The following is a 22,396-nucleotide window of genomic DNA, read 5'->3' as shown; positions in this document are numbered from 1 at the left end:
AAGCTAAGAAATTCGGCCATAAACACCTAGATAATTTTAGAAGAATAATCATGAATATCCATGAATGTGCAGCCCTTTAATGTTCCATCATCCCCCTTGGCCGAATGAAGCTTTAATGCACCTTGAATACTTGAATGGTTAGCTTGAAAATGCATGGATCATGCATGAAACGTCCCAATGTATGTTCCTCCATAAATTCGGTCCATGAACCTTCAAAAACATGAACATTAAATAGCCCCTACTTGTATGAATGTCTCCAATACATGTACTCCCTTAAATGCGTCCATTGAACCTCAATTCTATATGCACCTCTTCATACATTGCACCAAGCCCTACATGAACTTGCATTAATTTCCTTCCATGCATGCATGTGTGCCGTCCAAAGGGATTGGATCTTCTAGATACATTCATGCATGAATCTCATCATTCATGTAACCGAATGTGCATTTGAACCCAAACATTCATGTATTTTGTGCATTCATGTATTTGACAAATACATGAACTTGTAAACACCTTGAATCTGGTCATACATGCACCTAATTAAATGTTGTTCATTCATGCATGTGGGATATCCAAAAGAGATGTTTCTTCAAGCATTCATTGCGCCGTCCATGAGCATTGTACCTACAAGAAATAAAACAATTCATAAGACATCATGTGAACACACATAAATTCAGCACAATGTGAACACATTTAAGTTATGTAATATCTATGACATATTAATAACAAATATTAATATAAGACAAGTTTAATGCTTAAATAAATATGTGCAAATTTTATTTAATGCATTAAAGACAAAACCGAGTTAAACTAAAATGAGCTAAGCTTTAGCTCGTGAGCTAAAGTTGAGCTAAGATTAAACTCCTAAGCTGAAGTTGAGCTAAGGTTTAGCTCGTGAGCTGAATATGAGCTAGGAGTGAGCTCAGTTTAGCTCAAGCAAGTTGGATTGAACTCGAATAAGCTGGATTTGAGCTGGAAGGAGCTCGTGGAGCTGGAAACAAGCTGGGATCAGCTTGCCAACATGTCAATGCTCAGCTTGACAGACTTGTTCGATAAGGTTCGCGGGGCGTGCTCGTATCAAAATGCAAGCATGGGACAGCATTAAAAAGGAGCTGAAGCATTGAAGGAAAGCATGCCTGGACAGATTTAATGAGCTGCTAGTTGACGGATTTAATGAGCTGCTGGTTGACAAATTTAATGAGTTGTTGGTTTCTTTTTATTTTATGGGACCTTTTCATGAAAGAATTAGCTTTTCCAGCTGCAGCCATTTAATCTCCCAAAGTGACGCCTTGAGGACTTCATCAGCCACATCTTCTTCACCAAGTAATCAACTGAATGGAGCTAGCCTTTGAAGTCTTCCAAGCTGACTTAAAAGCCCCCTTGACCTTCTAGCTAACCAAAGCATCATCCAGCTGTATGCTTGCATTTGGCCGAACATACCAAAGGTCATTTTGAGCTTATTCATTTCTCCAGCTGTTGAGGAAGCTTCAAGGAAACTTCCAAGTCATTTCCTAGCAATTTCCAGTAGAATTTAAGTGTCCAATGAGCTGCCTAAGAGACCATTCGGCTAGTTTTTAATTTGCCTATAAATAGTTGTTCAAATCATTGTAAAAGGGACTAATGTCGAATTTATGCTAAATTGCTATTTTGTTAGAGTGTTCACTCTTGTTATTCTCCAAAGATTGACCTGACTTATCAAGTGATCCTTGTGTTGTCTAGTCGTCTTTGTTTATGAACTTATCACTTTGTTACCAAAGTGTGGCATTCACTTATACCGAAGGTTCCTATCCATCTTGATAGAGGGTCTCAGTCTTCAATCTATCCTTCAAACATTCCATTTCCGTTCTTTCATTCACTAAGCGTTCATATAAGTTTTAGGTTAACACATCTATTTTGTGTTAGTTCATACTTTAACCTTAGGCGAGCCACATCCCTCTTCCATAACTGACTTTGCTATTTCTTTCCTGACCCATTTCTCCTTTGAATTTTCTTATCCTATTTGCAAATCATCTGAAGCTTACTCAATTTATTGATCGACAAAACTTTACGACTCAATTCTTAATCGAGGCAAGCGTATATCAAGCTACTTAATGGTGTTTTGAATGCTTGTTTTAATATTTGAAAGAACAAAATCAACTGGTAGGTGAAGAGGTTGCTGCCGAATTTAAAAGGGTGTTAAAATGCTCCTTAAAACTCCTTAATTGATGTATGAAACCTCCCTTGTAATAGCTCCTTCCTTCGTAACTGAAAAAAAAACACTTGAAAAGTCATTTCCATTAAGTTGTAACAGCCTTGAAATGTAACGGTTGTGAGATGAAGGGACACCTACAATAAACACATTAAAATGAACTTTATTAAACACAATTAATCACTAATTAAACTCAATCACATTAAATACTTGACTTCAATAAATGAACTAGAAACAAAGGCATCAATTAATGCAGCAACTAGTTTAATTAAAAGAAGCAAAATTAAATAAACTAGATTAATTAAATAAGCATCTTATTAAATGAAGTTCAATAAAAAATCAAATAAATAAACTAAGATGAGTTGAATTAAAACCAGCAACTCATTTATTAAACTTAAGATGAGTTTATTAAAATTTAAATTCTACTTGCAATAAATTGCAGGTAATGCCTGTAGGGTTCATCCATGCATGATTCATTGGGTTCGACTTCTTGTTCTTCCCAAACTCGTTCCACGTAGCTTGCCAATGTGTCTTTAAATTTCTCAGCTTGTGACCTAGTAATAGGCACTTCTGGCAACTCAATGGATTCGGCAGAGACATCCTAAGCTAAGGTCGTATCACTGCTTCCAAGTGTTCTCGAGATATCAAGTGTTTTAAGTGCCAAGTGAGGGGACACATTGCTAGTCAATGTCCCAACTGGCGGGTGATGGTGGTGCAACCAAATGGCGAAATTGAGTAGGAAGATGAAAAGGAGGAGGAGCCTGAAATTCCAACGAACGAAGACGAAGAACTTGAGATGCCCGTCGAAGGAGAGATTCTCGTTATGAAACAAAGTCTAAACATCCAAGGAGTTGAAGATGAACAACAACGAGAAAACATTTTTCACACTCGTTGCCATGCTCAAGGCAAAGTGTACAGCCTTATAATCGACAGAGGGAGTTGCACGAATGTTGTGAGTACCATGCTCGTTGAAAGACTTGGTTTAGCCACTATGAAGCATCCAAATCCTTACAAATTGCAATGGCTAAATGACGGTGGTGAACTCAAAGTAACCAAACAAGAGAAGGTCGCATTTTCAATAGGCAAATACCAAGATGAGGTGATTTGCGATGTTGTACCGATGCATGCGGGACACCTTCTATTGGGGCCTCCTTGGAAATTTGACTGAAGAGTAGTTCATGATGGTTTCACGAATAGGTATTCGTTCAAGCATCTTTGAAGAAACATCATGTTAGCCCCTCTCACACCAAAGTAAGTTTATTAAGATCAGCTCAAAATGAAGCAATCTGTGGAGAGATCAAAAGAAAAAGAGCAATATAAAAAGAATGAAAAGAAAAAGAGTGGAAAAAGTAAGAAAAGTGAGATAAAAACACGATTGACAAAAGAGATAGAAAATGAGAGTGAGAATGAAAAAATGAGTGTTTTTGCAAGAAAGCGAGAAATTCAAAAGTTATTATTGACAAATCAACCCGTTCTTGTACTTATGTACAAAGAATGATTGTGGAAACTAACGAGATTGAAAGATCTTTGCCTTCTCCTATTGTTTCTTTGTTGCAGGAAATCGGAGACGTATTTCCCAATGAAGTGTCAAATAGGTTTCCTCCCATTCGAGGCATTCACCAAATCAATTTTGTGCCTGCTGCAGCTATTCTAAATAGACCGGCTTATCGGAGTAACCCTGAGGAAACGAAGGAGTTGCAAAAGCAAGTAGCCAAGTTAATGGAAAAAGGCTACATCCGCGAAAGCTTAAGTCCATGTGTGGTTCTTGTCTTGTTGGTACCTAAAAAGGATGGTTCGTGGCGAATGTGCATTGACTGTCGCGCCATCAATAAAATTACCGTCAAATATAGACATCCTATTCCCTGTCTCGATGACATGCTCGATGAACTCAACGGAGCCCAACTCTTCTCCAAGATTGACCTAAAGAGTGGCTATCATCAAATCCATATGCGGGAGGGAGATTAATGGAAGACTGCATTCAAGACTAAGTATGGTTTGTACGAATGGTTGGTAATGCCATTCGGTCTTACGAATGCACCTAGTACTTTCATGCATTTGATGAATCATGTCTTATGTGCTTTTATTGGAAAATCATGTGTTGTATATTTTGATGATATTTTGATCTATAGCAAGTCATTGGAAGATCACGTTCAGCATCTGCGTGCAGTGTTAGAAGTTTTACGAAAAGAGGTACTTTACGCTAACTTTAAAAAAATGTTATTTTTGCACTGATGAAGTTGTGTTCTTAGATTTTGTGGTGAGTGCCCGAGGCTTACAAGTTGACCAAGAAAAGGTCAAAGTGATCAATGAGTGGCCTCGTCCAACAAATATCAGCCAAGTAAGGAGTTTTCATGGGTTGGCAAGCTTCTACTGAAGGTTTGTGCCTAATTTTAGTACCTTAGCCGCCCCCTTGACAGGTATTATCAAGAAAAACTCACCCTTTAATTGGACTAATGATCAAGAAAATACATTTAATAAGATCAAGGAATGTCTAACTAATGCTCCATTATTGTCTTTACTTGATTTTAAGACGACATTCAAAGTTGAGTGTGATGCATTAGGAATTGGCATTGGAGCCGTTTTGACGCAAGATGGAAGGCTTGTAGCCTACTTTAGTGAGAAACTCAACAGTGCCATGTTGAACTATCCAACGTACGACAAGGAGATGTATGCCATGATCCGAGCCTTAGAGACTTGGCAACATTATCTATGGCCGAAGGAATATTTGTAATCCATACAGATCATGAAGCCTTAAAGCAACTCAATGGACAAACGAAGTTCAATAAACGTCATGCCAAGTGGGTGGAATATTTCGAGTCATTTCCCTATATGATAAAGTATAAGAAAGGTTAGGAAAATATTGTTGCCGACGCATTATCACGAAGGTATGCACTTGTCAATTTATTGGATTCTAAACTACTTGGTTTTGAATTTATGAAAGATCTTTGTCAAACTGATGCTGATTTTGGTGAAATATATACGTGTTGTTTGCATGGTGCATATGAAAAGTATTTTTAGCATGAAGGCTATGTTTTTCGTGAAGGCAAGCTGTGTATACCCCAAGGGTCTGTTAGGGAAGTGCTTGTCAATGAAGCCCATAGTGGTGGACTTATGGGTCAGTTTGGAGTTGCGAAGACCTTAGCCACATTGCATGAACACTTCTATTGGCCCAAGATAAAATGTGATGTAATAAAAAAGTGCGATCGATGCATTACTTGTAAAAAGGCAAAGTCACAAATCAAACCACATGGTTTATACACACCGTTCCCTATATCGGATGCACTGATGTATGCATGCCTGGGGCTCCCACAAGTGCAAATCAAGATCCAATCAAGCTTCCAAAGGGTCCCATTGTAACATCCCGAAATAGGGCCTAAACGGAACAGTGGTTGCGAAACCACAAATCTGAGGTAGAAAAATTTATTTTATTATTATTTTGAAGTTCATGATATGATTGTATGATTCTGTGAAAATTTCGTGATGAAATTCTATGCATAAAGTGCTTAAGTTGAGGTTAGGGACTAAATCAAATAATTTGCAAAACTTGCATTCTAGAAGTTTTTAGTATGAAATTGCTTTGGAATATTAATTAGGAGGGTTTAAATAACAATTTTACCAATTTCTAAGTTCATGGACAAAATAGGACATGGATGGAATTTTTGAAAGTTTAATAAGGAAGGGCATTTTGGTCATTTGGATATGAAATGAAATAAAAAGGGAAAAATAACACAAAATTCATCATCTTCTTCATTAGCACGAAATTTCAAGGGTTCTCTATAGCTAGGGTTTGTTTCAAGCTTTCAAGCTCCATAGTAAGTGATTCCAAGCCTCGTTTTTAATGTTCTTTACATTTTCGGAGTCCCGATAGTTCGATAAAGCTTATGCTAGAAATAATTTAAGTTAGGGTTCATATTTGGAAAAATACCCATAGGTGAAAGTGTTTATTTTGATGTTTTATGATAGAATATGAGGTCTTAAATTATGTTAGACAACTTGTGCTACTCGGTTTTAGGAAAAAACGAGTAAAATGGCTTAATCGGTAAAAATACCTAATAGTCATAAGTATATGTTAGAGTGAGAATTTGATTTTGCTATAAAAGGGAAAAACAATCAGTATGTCATAAAACATAAGAAAATAGGCTGAAGTTTAATTTACGAGATTTGGGGCAAAAGTGTAAATATGCAAAAGTTTAGGGGCAAAAATGTAATTTTCCCAAAGTTTGAGTAAAGGACTGTTTTGATAAATGTGAATATTAAATAAGTTAAATTTGCTATTATAGATCAAGAAGAACGAAATTCGGGAGTAGATCGGGGAAAAGAAAAAGTAAAGGACTAAATTGTAAAGTTTAGTCACATTTTGTATCGAGGTAAGTTTTGATGAAATAAATGCAATATTCTTTTATTTTACATTATTATTGTCAATTTCAGCATTTATATACTTATTTTTTGAGAATATTTAAAGTCGAATTAAATGCTAAGTGACAGAGAAAAAGCATTAGGAAGCCCGTTTGAACCTTAGGAATGTTAGGATATTGGGATTGACAGACAGACGGAGATGAAATGAGCCATGTAAGTCCATATCAGATATATGACTTTGGAGACAGGAATGAGCCATGTAAGCCCATATTAGATATATATATGTCATTGGAGACAGGAATAATTCATGTAAGTCCATGTCGAAGACATGGCATTGGCAGGATATTGATAGATAGGAACGACCCTAATATCCTTAGTATTCCGAGTGGTTCAACGGGTCATTGTACACGTTAAATTACAGTGAATTATCAGCAAAAGGGAAGGTAGATTATATTTATGAATAGTGAAAGGTCAGGTAAGAAAGAAGGTAAGTGAGTAAAGAAGAAGGTAGAAAATGAGAAGTAAAGAAAGTTTATGAGGCTAGGTGACATTATGTATAACTATAAGAAAAAGAAATTAAAGAGAGTAAGAACTAGGCTTAGTAAGCTTACAAGCAAATAAATTACAACATTCAACATAATGAATAATTTATCAAGCCACTCGGGGATCGAAGGAAACGTCAGAAACCGATCACACTATCGAAGAAATCACATTGGTATAGTTAGACGTTTCGTTTTGTGTATGGCATGTATAGGAACTTAGTTTCTTTTGATATGATATGATCAATGAATGATGTGTAAATACTTGCTAGTGATTAACTAATAGAATGGCTGATGATATACATGTTTAATAGTATGTATGATTAAGTAGTAACTATCACATGAAAACTAAGAAAAATGTGAAAGTAACTTAAAAATGGATTCAAGTATCAGAAATAACGTGATTTTGAAAAATCACAAGAAATTTTAGAGACATGGGTTGATGGTGAATAATTATGAAATTAAATCTCATTATGTCTATTTTCATATGGAATAAGCAAAACAGGTAAAGGTTTTGTATTTTATAAGATATCTGAGTTTTAGTGAAATAGGGCTAGAGCGATTTTTGGATCCCCTATTCCAAATTTGGAAATTCGCCGTAAACTTTAAAAAAATAATTAGGTGGTGTACTTTATATGTTTAGAATCTTTATTGAATCTAGTTTTAATAGAAACAAACGGTATAGTTATATAAATTTTGTATAGGGATAAAAGTGGTTCGTAGTAAGTAGAGGTCAGTGCAGTCAAATTCTAAAATAGGGGTAACTTTAACTAATAAATTGTACTAATTGGCTAAGTCAAAAATTCTGGAAAAAAAATTAGTAGATATATATATGAGTCTAGTTTCAGGAAAAATTTACGGATCTTAATTTTGAGTTTTGAAACTCGAGAAATGAATTTTTAAGCAACCATGATGCAGAAAAATAGTTTATTCTGAAAATTAAAATAAGTGGTTTAGAGTTGTTTAAAAGGTAAGATAAGTTTAGTAACACCTCAAGCTTGACTCCGGTGACGATTTCGGGCATGGGGGCGTTACATTTATTGGTATCAGAGTAGGTTTAGTCGGTTCTTAAAACAGTTGTGTGAGTAAAAGTCTAGCTATACATGCCATACCTGTATTTTGATAGTGTGACGACTCCTGACGATTTTTAAATATTTTGTTTTATAGTAATGGATCCCGAGCGAGCTGGTGATGATGATGTAGAAAGTAATGCGCCTGCTCCCGCAGAAGGGGCAACGCCATCTAAGAATAGGCCAGTAACAGTTAATCAGGGAGGAGTGACTCGAGAAGCTCTCTTCCAAGCTTTGAATGATTTGTTTGCCGAGTTCGTTCATACGAATCCGGTAGTTAGACCTCCACCCCCTCATGATTCTCAGGCTACCCATGTAGCTCAAGCTCCCCCAGTCACAGGTACAGTGATAAGAGAAAAGCCACCAGTTGATAGAATCAGGAAACAAGGGGCAGAAGAGTTCCGAGCAACAAAAGATGATGATGCAGAAAGAGTAGAATTTTTGTTAGAAAATACTATCAGAGTCTTTGACGAATTATCTTGTACACCCGAGGAATGTATGAAATGTGTAGTATCACTTCCTAGAGACTCAGCCTACTACTGGTGGAAGACACTTGCATCAGTTGTACCAAAGGAGAGGGTCACTTGGGATTTCTTTCAGGAGGAATTTCGTAAAAAGTACATCATTCAGAGGTTTATTGATCAGAAGAGAAAAGAATTCCTGGAATTGAAACAAGGTAATATGACAGTGATAGATTATGAGCGCGAATTTGTCAGGGTTAGTAAATATGCTCGAGAATGTGTGTCCATAGAGGCTATTATGTGTAAAAGGTTTGAGGATGGGTTAAATGATAATATCCGACTGTCAGTGGGTGTCCTAGAAATAAAAGAGTTCGTTATTTTAGTTGAGAGAGCCTGTAAGGCAGAGGAGCTGTTAAAAAGAAAAGGCAAAGTTGAGACAGAGACACAAGATACAAGGAAGAGACAGATGAGCAGGTCATTCCAGGCTACATCCAAAAGGCCAAAGGAGTTTTCTACCAGATCTAGTTTCTCAGCTGGGTATTCTAGTCAGAATAGAGGCAGCAGATTTAAGGATCCGAAGGCTCAGACCACCTCGACTGCGAGTGTAGGTAATGTTGGACAGGGTAGATCAGGGTGTCCACGATGTGGTAGACTTCATTATGGTCCTTGTCGGGCAGGCGAAAATGTTTGTTATAAATGCGGTGCTCCAGATCATTTTGTATAAGAATGTCCAGAGGTGGCTAATTGAGAGATAACACAGAGTGCTAGATCTAGAAATGCTCCTACTAGAGGCAGATCACCGAGGCAACCGAGAGTAGGAGCAAGTAACAGAGGTACCTCAAGAGATTCGGCTGTGAGACCAGATTAGAGCCCCTGCAAGGACTTATTCTATTCGTGCACGCGAAGAGGTATCCTTCTCCGATGTGATTATGGGTACATTTTCTCTATATGATATTAATGTCATTGCTTTGATTGATCCGGGTTCAACTCATTCATATGTTTGCAAGAAAAACATTAAATTCGGTTATGAAAATTTAATTAATATCAATAAACACTTTTAAGACATATTTAATAAAACTAATGTGAACTAAATTTAATATGTGGTTTATTAATTAACTAATTAATGAACTTATTAAATAAAAATTTAATACAGTCAAATGAAGTCAAAGTAGTCTTTATGAGCTAGAATTCAACTCATGAGCTAAAACCGAGCTGGACTTGGGCCCATGAGTGGTAATGAGTGGACCAGTGGGAGGCTGGAAGTGAGCTGGTGGCGAGCTCGATGAGTTGAGCTGGACTTGCAGGTAGTTGCATGGTGAGTTCGAGGAACTGGAATTAGCTTTCTCGGAGCGTCCTAATGGCATTTCCATCCAAAGTTGAGTACAAAAGCTGTGATGGACTCCTTAAACTTCTTGGCTCGAGCTCGAGTAACAGGACCTTGTGGTAGCACCATAGAATCCTCGCTCGAACTAGCTGAACCATGGGGCGCAATCAATCATTCCCCCCCTCTTCAAAACGACTTGTCCTCAAGTCGAAATCTGCATTAAAAGGGGTTAAATCTGACACATTAAAAGTAGCGCTGATATTATAATCTCCTGGCAAGTCAATTTTATAAGAATTTTCATTTATTCGCTCTAAAACTTGAAAAGGACCGTCTCCGCGAGGCAGTAGCTTAGATTTCCGTTGGGTCGGAAAACGCTCCTTGCGCATATGAATCCAAACCCATTCTCCAGGTTCAAAAACTACTCGTTTTCGGCCTTTGTTCGCATTACGGACATAGGACTCAGTCCTAGCCTCGATATTGGCCCGCACCTTGCTATGTAAATCCTTGACAAAATCTGCCTTTTTCTTCACATCTACATGGACAAACTGGTCAGTAGGTAAAGGCAATAGATCTAAAGGAGTCAAGGGATTAAAACCGTAAACAATTTCAAATAGGGAGAATTTAGTCGCAGAATGGACAGAACGATTATACGCAAACTCAATATGGGGTAGACAATCCTCCCACGTCTTCAAATTCTTTCGAATGATGGCCCGAAGCAAAGTAGATAGAACACTATTGACAACTTCCATTTGGCCATCGGTTTGGGGGTGGCAGGTGGTCGAAAACAGAAGTTTGGTCCCTAATTTACCCCACAAAGACCTCCAAAAGTGACTTAAAAATTTCCCATCTCGGTCCGACATGATCGTATGAGGAATGCCATGTAGTCTAACGATATCCCTGAAAAATAAGTTTGCAACATGAACGGCATCGTCACTCTTAGTACAGGCAATAAAATGAGACATTTTTGAAAATCTATCAACAACAACAAAATAGAATCCTTCCCGTTTTTGTCTTGCGGAAGTCCGAGAAAAAATCCATGGAGATGTCAATCCACGGTGCTTCAGGAATGGGCAATGGTGTGTACAAGCCATGGGGTTGAACCTTTGATTTAGCCTTTTTGCAGGCTATACACCTTTCGCAAACTCGCTCCACGTCTTTTCGCATCCGCGGCCAATAAAAATGTTCGTGGAGAGTGGCTAACATCTTATTGATCCCGAAGTGTCCCATAAGCCCGCCACTATGCGCCTCATGCACTAATAGGTTCGGACAGATCCACAAGGAATGCATAATTTACCTTCTCGGAAAAGATAGCCCTCGTACCTATAAAAATTTTTAAAAGGACCTTTCTCACAAGAAACAAATATCTCTCCAAAATCGGAATCGTTTACATAGGAATCTTTTAATAATGTAAAACCAAGAATCTTAGAATCCAAATATGATAACAGAGTATACCTTCTTGAAAGCGCATCAGCCACGATATTATCTTTACCTTTCTTATATTTGATGACATATGGAAACGGCTCAAGGTATTCAACCCACTTCACGTGGCGTCGGTTCAACTTATGTTGGCCTTTGATGTGCTTCAAGGCTTCATGATCGGAGTGAATAACGAATTCCTTAGGCCACAAGTAATGTTGCCATGTCTCAAGGGCTCGTATGAGCGCGTACATCTCTTTATCATACATCGGATAGTTGAGTACGGCTCCATTGAGTTTTTCACTAAATTAAGCCACAGGACGTCCGTCTTGTGTCAACACGGCCCTGATTCCAAGGCCCGAAGCATCGCATTTGATCTCAAAAGTCTTCGAGAAATCTGGAAGGGCAAGCAAAGGAGCGTTAGTGAGACAATCTTTGATTTTTATAAATGATTTCTCTTGTTCATCGTTCCAAATAAAAGAAGAATTTTTCTTAATAACACTCGTAAGTGGAGCAGCAATAGTGCTAAAATTCGAAATGAATCATCGGTAAAAACTTGCTAGGCCATGGAAACTTCGAACTTGCGTAACGCTCGTAGGCCTTGGCCAATCTCGTATGGCCTTAATCTTCTCTTGGTCTACCTCGAGACCATCCGCACTAACCACAAATCCTAGAAAAACAGTTTTGTTAGAACAAAAAGAGCATTTCTTTAAATTAGCATATAAGGTCTCTTTTCGCAAAACTTCTAAAACAGATTTGAGATGACTTACATGTTCTTCCATAGATTTGCTGTAAATCAATATATCATCGAAATATACCACACAAAACTTACCGATGAAAGGCCTTAGGACATGGTTCATTAGTCTCATGAATGTACTTGGAGCGTTGGTAAGGCCAAAAGGCATAACCAACCATTCGTATAGTCCGTGCTTGGTCTTGAATGCTGTTTTCCATTCGTCTCCTTCTCGCATCTGAATTTGGTGGTAGCCACTCTTCAAATTGATTTTTGAGAACACTTTGGCCCCACTAAGCTCATCTAACATGTCATCTAAGCGAGGAATGGGATGACGGTATTTGATTGTTATCTTGTTAACGGCTTGGCAATCCATGCACATGCGCCATGTTCCGTCCTTTTTCAGTACCAATAATACGGGAACAGCACAGGGACTTAGGCTCTCGTGAATGTAGCCTTTTTCCATCAGTTTATTGACTTGTCTTTGCAACTCCTTGGTCTCCTCCGGATTGGCTCGGTAAGCAGGTCGATTTGGAATAACCGCTCCCGGCACAAAATCAATTTGATGCTCGATTCCACGAAGGGGTGGAAGACCACTCGGGGTTTCTTCCAGAAAAACGTCTTGGAAATCCTGCAACAAAGACAAAACAGGAGGGGGCGGGGTATCGGGTAAATCGTTAGTAGAAATTAATGCTTCCTTGTACAAATTTTGTACAAGAACAGTTCGATTCATCACCAAAGCCTTCCTCACATCACTAACTCTTACAAAAACAGTCATTTTCTTGATTTTCTTTTCTTTTTCTTCTTTTTATTGGATATTTTTCTTGTCACTCTCTTTTGTTTTTTTTTCTTATTTTTCTCTTCCTTTACTTTTTTACAACTTTCTTTTCTTTTCTCTCATTTGCTCAATGAAGCTTTTAGCTTGATTTGGTCTTCATACACATGTTTGGGAGTCAACGGCGCCAACGTCACATTCTTTCCCATGAATTTGAATGTATACCGGTTGGTATACCCGTCGTGTTGAACTCGTCTATCAAATTGCCACGGTCGGCCAAGTAACAAATGCCCCGTATGCATCGGTACAACGTCACAAAGAACTTCATCCGAATACTTGCCGATGTTAAAAGAGACAAGTACTTGTTTCGTTACCTTAAGCTCTCCTCCGTTATCGAGCTATTGAAGTTTGTAGGGGCTCGGATGCTTGGTAGTAGGCAAACCAAGTCTTTCAACCATCATGGTACTTGCTACATTGGTACAGCTGCCTCCGTCGATAATGACGCTACAGACTTTGCCTCCGACTTGGCACCGAGTGTGGAAGATATTCTCTCGTTAGAGATTATTCTCCGTGCCTTGGAGACTTAGACTTCGTTTTACAATAAGTAGTTCTCCTTCCATGGGTTGTTCCACGTCCTCCTCAACTTCGGAAGCCAATTCAGATTCTTTCTCCTCCTCATCCTCCGTTTCGATCTCGCCATCGGCTCGCAATACCATGGTCCTTTGATTTGGGCATTGGCTTGCTATGTGGCCTCTTCCGAGACACTTAAAACACTTAATATCCCAATTTCAATTGTATGACTATTCGGGTGCCTTGCCTTTGTTTACTTTAGCGATGGGCTTGTTGGTTTTCGGAGGTACTGTGGTCTCCTTCCCTCGAGGATTGGCAGTTCCTTTACTTGATCCTTGGCTCCACTTTGAAGGGTTGGAAGTGGGAAACCCTCGACTTGGGCCTTTTCTCTTGAATTGTCTTTCCACCTTGATGGCCATATGGACCATATCAACCACTTCAATGTAGTGTTGTAATTCCACTACATTTGCTATATCTCGATTTAGACTAGCCAGGAATCGCGTCATCATTGCTTCGGGATCTTCTTGGACATCCGCTCGAATCATCGAGATTTCCATCTCTTTGTAGTAATCCTCGACACTTTTGGACCCTTGCGTGAGATTTTGGAGTTTTTGGTGCAACTCCCGGTGGTAGTACGCAGGGATAAATCGTCGCCTCATCACCGCCTTCATTTCGATCCATGTAGAGATAGGATGTTCACCGTTACGCGTCCGACTAGTGGTTAGTTGTTCCCACCAAATCATGGCGTAGTCCGAAAATTCTACTGCTGCTAGTTTCACCTTTTTATTCTCGGAGTAATTGTGACAATCGAACACCAACTCTATCTTTTTTTCCCACTCAAGATAGGCCTTCGGATCCGATCTACCTTGAAACAGTGGAATAGATAGTTTAATGTTCTTGAGATCATCATCTTCGCGTCTTCGATCTCGTTATCGGTGTTGCCTATGTCGATCACTAGCATTAGACTCTTGTTCACTTTCAAGATCACTAAGGTCATTTGCTTCATCGTCTTGGACCCTTCGTCTTCCCCGATTCTGATTTGGCCTCTCCCGTCTTGGTCTAACCCCCTGGGTGCTCTTTCACGTTGGCCATTCGTCTCAACTTGGAACAAACGGTCTTCAATGGGATTGAGCCTTCGATCTAGGAGTCGCTCCATTTCTCGTAATAAGGCTTGCATGTTTAAGTCGGGGACGTTGCGAATGGGTTGTCTTGCCAGACGATCTTCCATGTTGTGATCTGACTCTTGTGACATTAAAATGTTGTTAAAGTAAACCTCACCACAAAACCTCATAATCTCTCGAAAAGGAAAAGAAGATGTTTCTCTCACACTCGTGTTTACACTCGAAATTAGGCTTTTACCTCCACTCTATTGCACTCACAAATCTCGTGCCTTTTACCTCTCTAAACCTTTTCTCGTGATTTCGTAAGCAGATTCGTTAAGGCTTAGTCCTTGGTCTAGGTGGTCGGTTCAAAAGGGGTAACAAGTGATTGACGTATTCGGTTTCGGGTAGGCTGAAAGAATAGGGAATTGGGTTAAAAGTGTGGCGTATTAGGACGAGTAGGATAGAGGATGGATCGGAAACTATATCAAATCAAAGCTTGACGATCAACTAACAATTGAATTGCATAAATCAATTTTTTTTTCGATTTTTTTCAGATTTTTTTTAAACTTGCATAACTTTTTTTTTGTACTATATCAGCAAACTAAATACAATAGAAGCACTTTTGTACACGATTTTTTTCTCGGCTGCGTAGATTTTTGCTTTTATAATAACAGTAACAAACCAATCAAAATGAGAAAACTTCGGTATACGAAATTTTTTTTTTCTGAACCTACCTCGGGAATGCTCCGCTTCCGCTTTGAACGTCTAAGCTTCTCGTTTTAGGTAGCTCTGATACCAGATGATACGATCCACCTTGGAAGAGTCGAGTCGTATTAGTGTGCCCGATCGTCAACAAGAAGTTTCGTTAGGTTTAATTGAAAAGGTCGGATGAAGGAAGGAAGGATATTGGTTTTGGGTTCGGATTAGAATAGGTAAGAAGAATTTGAAAGTTCGGGTTTAGAGTCCGAATAGGTATGGATGAAGGAATTGGTTCAATTAGGTAAGGGGGAATTGAAGAAATGGAATAGTCGGTTTAGGTACAATTGGTAAATGGAGAATTGGGGTTGAGCAAAAAGTGCAAACAAGAACCAATACCGATTTGGTATCGACCCGTTGTTTATAAGCTCTTTTAGTTCGGTTTGGAATTGGTAAATAAAAACCTTGACCCACTATCTAACAAGATAGGAACCTCGGTATGTTTGAACGCCACACTACGAGTAGTGATAAGTTCGGTTTCGACAAAGAACAACGGTTGACACACTAGACGCTAGGAAGCCAATCGAATCTTTGAACGAAATTTGAGAAAAAAGTTTTGCCTAACAAATTCGGTAGCATAACATTAACAAAAGTCTCCAAAGTTCTTTTCATGAAAAAAATAACAAGTATTTATAGGCCTAAAGTCTAGGTAGCCGAATGGCTTTTCATGCTTACAAATTAAGTAAAAGAAAATTCTAGAAAATTAATCCTTAATGTGCATGACTAGATTCTGCTATGGAACATGAATTGTGAATGCTTCATGTTTAAGAAATGACAAGTGAATGAATGAAGCTCCAAGGGACACTTGCTAGGTTCGGCCTCCCTTGTTTAATGAAGCAATTAAGTGGCAACCTTTAGCCAAAAATCATGAATTAAATGGTGTAACTCCAAGGGCCAAAATAGGTGTGAATGCCGTAACCTGAAGAGTCCATAGGTGTGAACATGGTGAACCAAAAGGACTTGTTGTGTGAACACAATGTGAACGGAATGTAGAGGTTCATGGAGGAAGTCATTCGGCCAACCATCTCATGCATGTATTATGTCCCTTTGACCGAATAGTCACTTGTGTAGATGAAGAGGTAGCACAACATTCATGGCTCTTGGTCATTCATGAACCTTTGGAATTAATGTACCTTGCCATTCATGCATTCCACCGATTCATGCATCTTGAGTGTCCATGCACCTTAGCCGTCCATGCACCCTCCAAAAGACATGTTGCTTCAAGCTCCATACATCCATTGAGTATCTACAAGAAAATGTGAATAGAATAAATTCAAGCTAATGTGAACACAAATGTAAACATTAAATTCGGTTATGACAATTTAATTAATATCAATAAACACTTTTAAGATATATTTAATAAAACTAATGTGAACTAAATTTAATATGTGGTTTATTAATTAACTAATTAATGAACTTATTAAATAAAAATTTAATAGCAGTCAAATGAAGTCAACTCCATCAAACCATTTTGAACCTTAGCTCTTCCTTTCTCAACAAACATTCTCGAAAGAACCTTAACTTACTCGATCTACGATCGGGCAACATTATGACTCAAATCTCAACTGAGGCGAGTGCGTATCATTACCCATAAAGGACCTTAAGACATAATTCATCAATCTTATGAATGTGCTAGGTGTGTTGGTTAGGCCAAATGGCATGACCAACCACTCATACAAACCATGTTTAGTTTTGAAGGCCGTCTTCCACTCATTTCCTTCCCACATCTGGATTTGATGGTAGCCACTCTTCAAGTCAATCTTCGAGAAAAGCTTGGCATCACTTAGTTCATCATGCATATCATCCAAACGAGGTATGGGATGTCGGTACTTGATAGTGATCTTATTCACGGCTCGGCAGTCCACACGCATTCACCAAGTCTCGTCTTTCTTTGGTACCAACAGAATGGGTATGGTGCAAGGACTAAGGCTCTCACGAATATAGCGTTTCTCCATTAACTCGTTAACTTGACCTTGCAATTCTTTAGTCTGTTCGTGATTGGTCCTATAGGCGGATCGGTTCAGAATAATAGCCCCAGGCACGAAATTGATTTGGTGCTAGATTTCACGAAGAGATGGTAACCTGCTCAGAGTCTTGTCCAAGAACACGTCTTGAAAATCTTGCAAAAGAGACAAAACAGAGGAGGGTAGGTCCTCAGGAAATTTGTTAGTGTTAAGCAAAGTTTCCTTGTAGATGAGTACAAGAACAGAACGCTTCATCACTAAGACCTTCCGAATTTCACTCGCTTTTGCAAATACGCTCATTGTCTCACTTTCTTCTTTTTTTTCATCTTTTTCTTTCCTCATTTTTCTTTCACTCTCTTTTGCTAATTTTTCTTTCTTTCTCTCATTTTTTTTGTCTTTTGCTTTTACATTCTTTTCTTTTTCTCTCATTTATTCTACAGAGGTTTTCAACTTCATTTGATCATCGTAAACTTGATTGGGCGTTAATGGGGCTAGGGTGACGTTCTTCCCCAAATGCTTGAATGTATACCTATTGGTATACCCGTCATGAGTAACTCTCCGGTCAAACTGCCACGGTCTTCCTAGCAATAAGTACCCCGCGTGTGATGCAAGCTCGCCCATGAAGACCATGGAATTGCCATCGAGGCCAATCACTCGAGCCCGTGCCAAGAGGTTCCAAGAAGCCGTAGCAAGTTACATTGCTCGAGTTTGGATGGAAGGCATGGCTGAACATCAAGAGTCTAGCTCGAGTAGCTCGTTGTGCAATGTGTTACAAACTAACTTAGCTCGTGCTAGCTCAAGGGAGCTCAATTCAACACTTAGCTAGCTCATTGAGCTGGATGTCTATTTATTTATTTGATGCTTTTATTTGGCTGGAATAAATTTAATTAGTTGTGTTAGTTAATTAGTTAAATTTATGCTTAAATAATTAATTAATTTATGTGTCTTAAAGTTGGACATTTTTAATTTAAATTATTAAATATGCCTTATACTAATACATAGCTTAAATGTGTCTAGTTTAGGACATCAATTTAATGTGTCTAGCTTAGAGCCAAATTTAATTAGTTGCTGCCAATTTGACTTAGTCGAATTTATTCCATGTTGCAATATTAGTTATAGCCGAATTTAATAGTATTAATGCTGCAGCTGAATTTAAGATTATGTTGACTAATGAGTTTAAAAAAATGTGCAGCAAACATGCATTAAAGGAGCAGAATGCGTGGGACAGCATTTAAGGGGTTGCCGTATTCTTTTCCTAAGCAATGGGCGGCACAATGAATGTAACTCGTGATTAGCAAAGCATTTAAGAAGTTGTTGGATTCTTTTCATACATGAATGCCTTAAAGAAGCTGCTAGAGCAATTAAGAAGCTGCCCTTTTCATGGAAAGCAAAAGCCATGAGGATTTAATTCTAGCAGCCACCATTAAGAGTGACGCCTAGTGAAGATAAATGGGCATGCTTCTTCATTAAGTATTCGGCTGAACCAAGGGAGTTGTCCATTGACTTTTTCCAAGCTTCATTTAAATACTACATGACTGTTCAGCTCACGAAGCACTCTTCCCTCTCTCTTCAAGCATTCGGCCGAACCTTATTAAGTTAGATAAGTTCATTCATGTATCAGCCAAAGGGAAGCTTAAAGGAAACTTCCTTGACTGATTCTAGCACCTTCCAACCGAAATCTTCAAGGCTAAGAAAGACCATTCGGCTAGCTAGACTTTTAGCTATAAATAGGGGTTGTTCCTCTCTTGTAAAAGGCTAATGAACATTTTATGAATTTTGTCAACTTTGTGAGCTTGTTTTCAACTCTCAATATTCTCCAAAGACTAGTTTGACTTATCAAGAACCCTTGTGACGTCATTCTATCTTTGTTTCTGAACTTATCACTTTGATTCCTAAAGTGTGGCGTTCTAAGTTATACCGAGGTTTCTATCATTTTTGATAGCGGGTCAAGGTTTCCATAAACTATCCTATATCTGTCTTTCATTTTTCAACTTAAGTGTCACATAAGTAACGGGTTAGCACACCAATGTTGTGTTAGTTCTTACTTTGGCCCTTAACCGAATTCCATCCCAACATCTACCAAACTATCCATTATCCTACCGAACCATTTTGTACCTAGTTCTTTCCTTGTAAACAAACATTTCTCGAACGACCCTTAGCTTACTTGATTTACGATCGGGTAAACATTATGACTCAAATCTCAACCGAGGTGAGTGCGTATCAGCGTGCATAGGTACAACATCACATAACACCTCATCTGCATACTTACCAATGGAAAAAGAAACTAGCACTTGCTTTGTTACATTTAGTTCTCCCCCGTCATTGAGCCATTGAAGCTTATAGGGACTTGGGTGCTTCGTAGTGGGTAGGCCAAGCTTCTCCACCATAAGTGTGCTGGCCATGTTCGTACAACTTCCACCATCTATGATGACACTACAGACTTTCCCTTGGACTTGGCATCGCGTATGAAAGATGTTTTATCGTTGTTGCTCGTTCTCCCTTGGACTTAAACTCCATTTGACAACAAGCAACTCTCCATCAACGTTGTGCTCCAAGTCCTCCTCGTCATTGGATGTCATGTCACGCACATCTTCCACTTCAAACTCTGATTCAATCTCACCATCCGCACGTAACACCATAGTGCTTCGGTTGGGACACTGACTAGCGATATGTCCCCTTCCGAGACATTTGAAGCACTTAATATCCCTTGTGCGATTGGAATTACCCTCGATGGCCTTGCCTTTACTTGATTCAGCCATAGGTTTATTGGCCTTGGCTGGCATCGATGGTTCCTTGGCGCGGCTGGTTTGGATGTTCTTGCCAACGCTTTGGCCCCACTTTGAGATCTTGGCGGTGGAATTGCCTCAGGCAACTCCTTTTCATTTTAATTATTTCTCCACCTAGATGGCCATGTGGACCATGTCCACTATCTCGATGTAGTGTTGCAGCTCTACTACATTAGCTATGTCTTGATTGAGACCAGCTAAGAATCGAGCCATCGTTGCTTTGCGGTCTTCCTGATGTATGCACACCCGGGGCTCCCACAAGTGCGAACCAAGATTCAATCGAGCGACCTAAAGGACCCATAACTGAGCTCATGCTAAACATTTCCTAGAAGCTGTTTTAGCTTCTAATGTGATACGATCACGACTTCCCATAAGCCAAGTCCAAGCCGAGATCCGATGGTGCTACCTCAAGGGCCGATCACAAAGGCTCGTGCAAAACAATTTAAAGAAGCTGTTATAGCTTTAGTTCAGCATGTGTGGGATGATGTCAATGCTAGACCTATCGAACCAGTTAGTGGCCACTTTGGAAATCCATGCCGAACTTTTCTACAAGTTCATTTCAGCTCACCAAGCTCACCTTCAGTTCAAGTTAGCTCCCATGTAGCTCCACACCAGCTCATTAGCTCGGAACCAGCTCATTATCAGCTCACGAGTTTAGGCCCAGCTCGGGTTTAGCTCATGAATTAACCATCAGCTCATGGAGTTCGCTTTGAATTCATTTGACTACTATTAACTTTTTAATTAATAAGTTCAATAATTAGTTAATTAATATCCTACATATTAAATTTAGTTCACATTAGTTATATTAAGTATGTCTTAAAAGTGTTTATTGATGATAATTAAATTTGTCATAACCGAATTTAATGTTGATATTTGTGTTCACATTAGTTTGAGTTAATTATGTTCACATTTCTTGTAGGAACATAATGGACATAAGGAGATTAAAAGCAAGCATGAATCTTGAAGGTGCATGGACGGTTGGGGGCTTGAATCTCTTAGGTGCATGTTCGCCAAGTGCATGTATGACCATATTCAATGTCTTTAAGGTTCATGAATGTTTCCATTCATGTATGGTGTGCTATCTCTTCATTCTCCAAGGTGATCATTCGCCAAAGGGCACTCACACATGCATGAAGATAGCTTGGCCAATTAGCTTCCCCATGACTCTCCTTAATTCGTTCACACCTATGTTCACATGGCAAGACCATTCGGTTCACCTTGTTCACACTAGAAGACTCTTCAACATTCGGTTTCACACACATGATGGCCTTTGGAGTGTCCACAATTAATTCATACTTTTTGGCCAAACATTGCTTCATTTAACAAGGTTGGCCGAATCTTTAAGTGACCATTGGATATCATGCATTCACTTTGAGTTTTCTTAAGCATGAAGATGCATTCATCCACCATTCCCAAAACTGAATTTGGTCATGCATATTAAGAGTTATTTTTCTAGAATTTTCTTTTAATTAATGTGTAAGTATGAAAGGTCATTCGGCTACCTAGACTTAGGCTTATAAATACATGTTCAATTTCCATGTAAAGGACTTTTTGAAACTTTTTGTTAATGTTATGCTGCCAAAATCGAGAGGCAAACTTTTCTTATATTTCATTCAAAGATTCGTTTGGCGTTCCTAGCATTCTAGTTGTGTCAACCGTGTTCTTTGTCGAACCCGAACTTATCACTATACATAGTGTGGCGTACAACATACAGAGGTTCCTATCTTGTTAGATAGTGGGTCGAGGTTTCCCTTACCAAACCTATAACCGAACTCAAAAGGCTAAATCAATGGGTCGATACCATTTCGGTATTTGGTTCTTGAAAGTACCTTTAGTAGTTCAAACCCATTCTTTCTTCTTACCTAATCGAACCTAAACCGACCAATTTGTTCATACCATTTTGTTCCTACCCTTTCGTTCCTACCATTCCATTCGTACCCCTCTTTCTACTCTGACTATACCTTCAACTCAACTAATCCTAACGTAACTTCTCGTAGACGATCGGGCAATCTACATACGACTCGACTCTTCTCGAGACGGTTCGTATCATTTGGTATCAGAGCTACTAAAACGAGGAGTTCGTGCGATGAAATCATTCCCCGAGTTAGTCCAAGTGTACGCAAGTAAGTAGGATCCGGAAAAAAAAATTCGTATACCGAAGTTTTCTCATTTTGATTAGTTTGTTATTGTTACTATAAAAACAAAAATCTACGTAGCCGAGGGAAAAAAATTGTGTACAAAAGTGTTTCTATTGTATTTAGGTTGTCAATATAGTACAAAAAAAAATTATTATACAAGTATAAAAAAAATTCAAAAAAAAATGATTTGTGCAATTCGATGGTTGCTCGAATGTCA

This window comes from Gossypium arboreum, chromosome 4 (assembly GCF_025698485.1).
Source record: "Gossypium arboreum isolate Shixiya-1 chromosome 4, ASM2569848v2, whole genome shotgun sequence".
NCBI classification, from domain to species: domain Eukaryota; kingdom Viridiplantae; phylum Streptophyta; class Magnoliopsida; order Malvales; family Malvaceae; genus Gossypium; species Gossypium arboreum.
Note: the sequence above shows the minus strand (reverse complement) of the source record.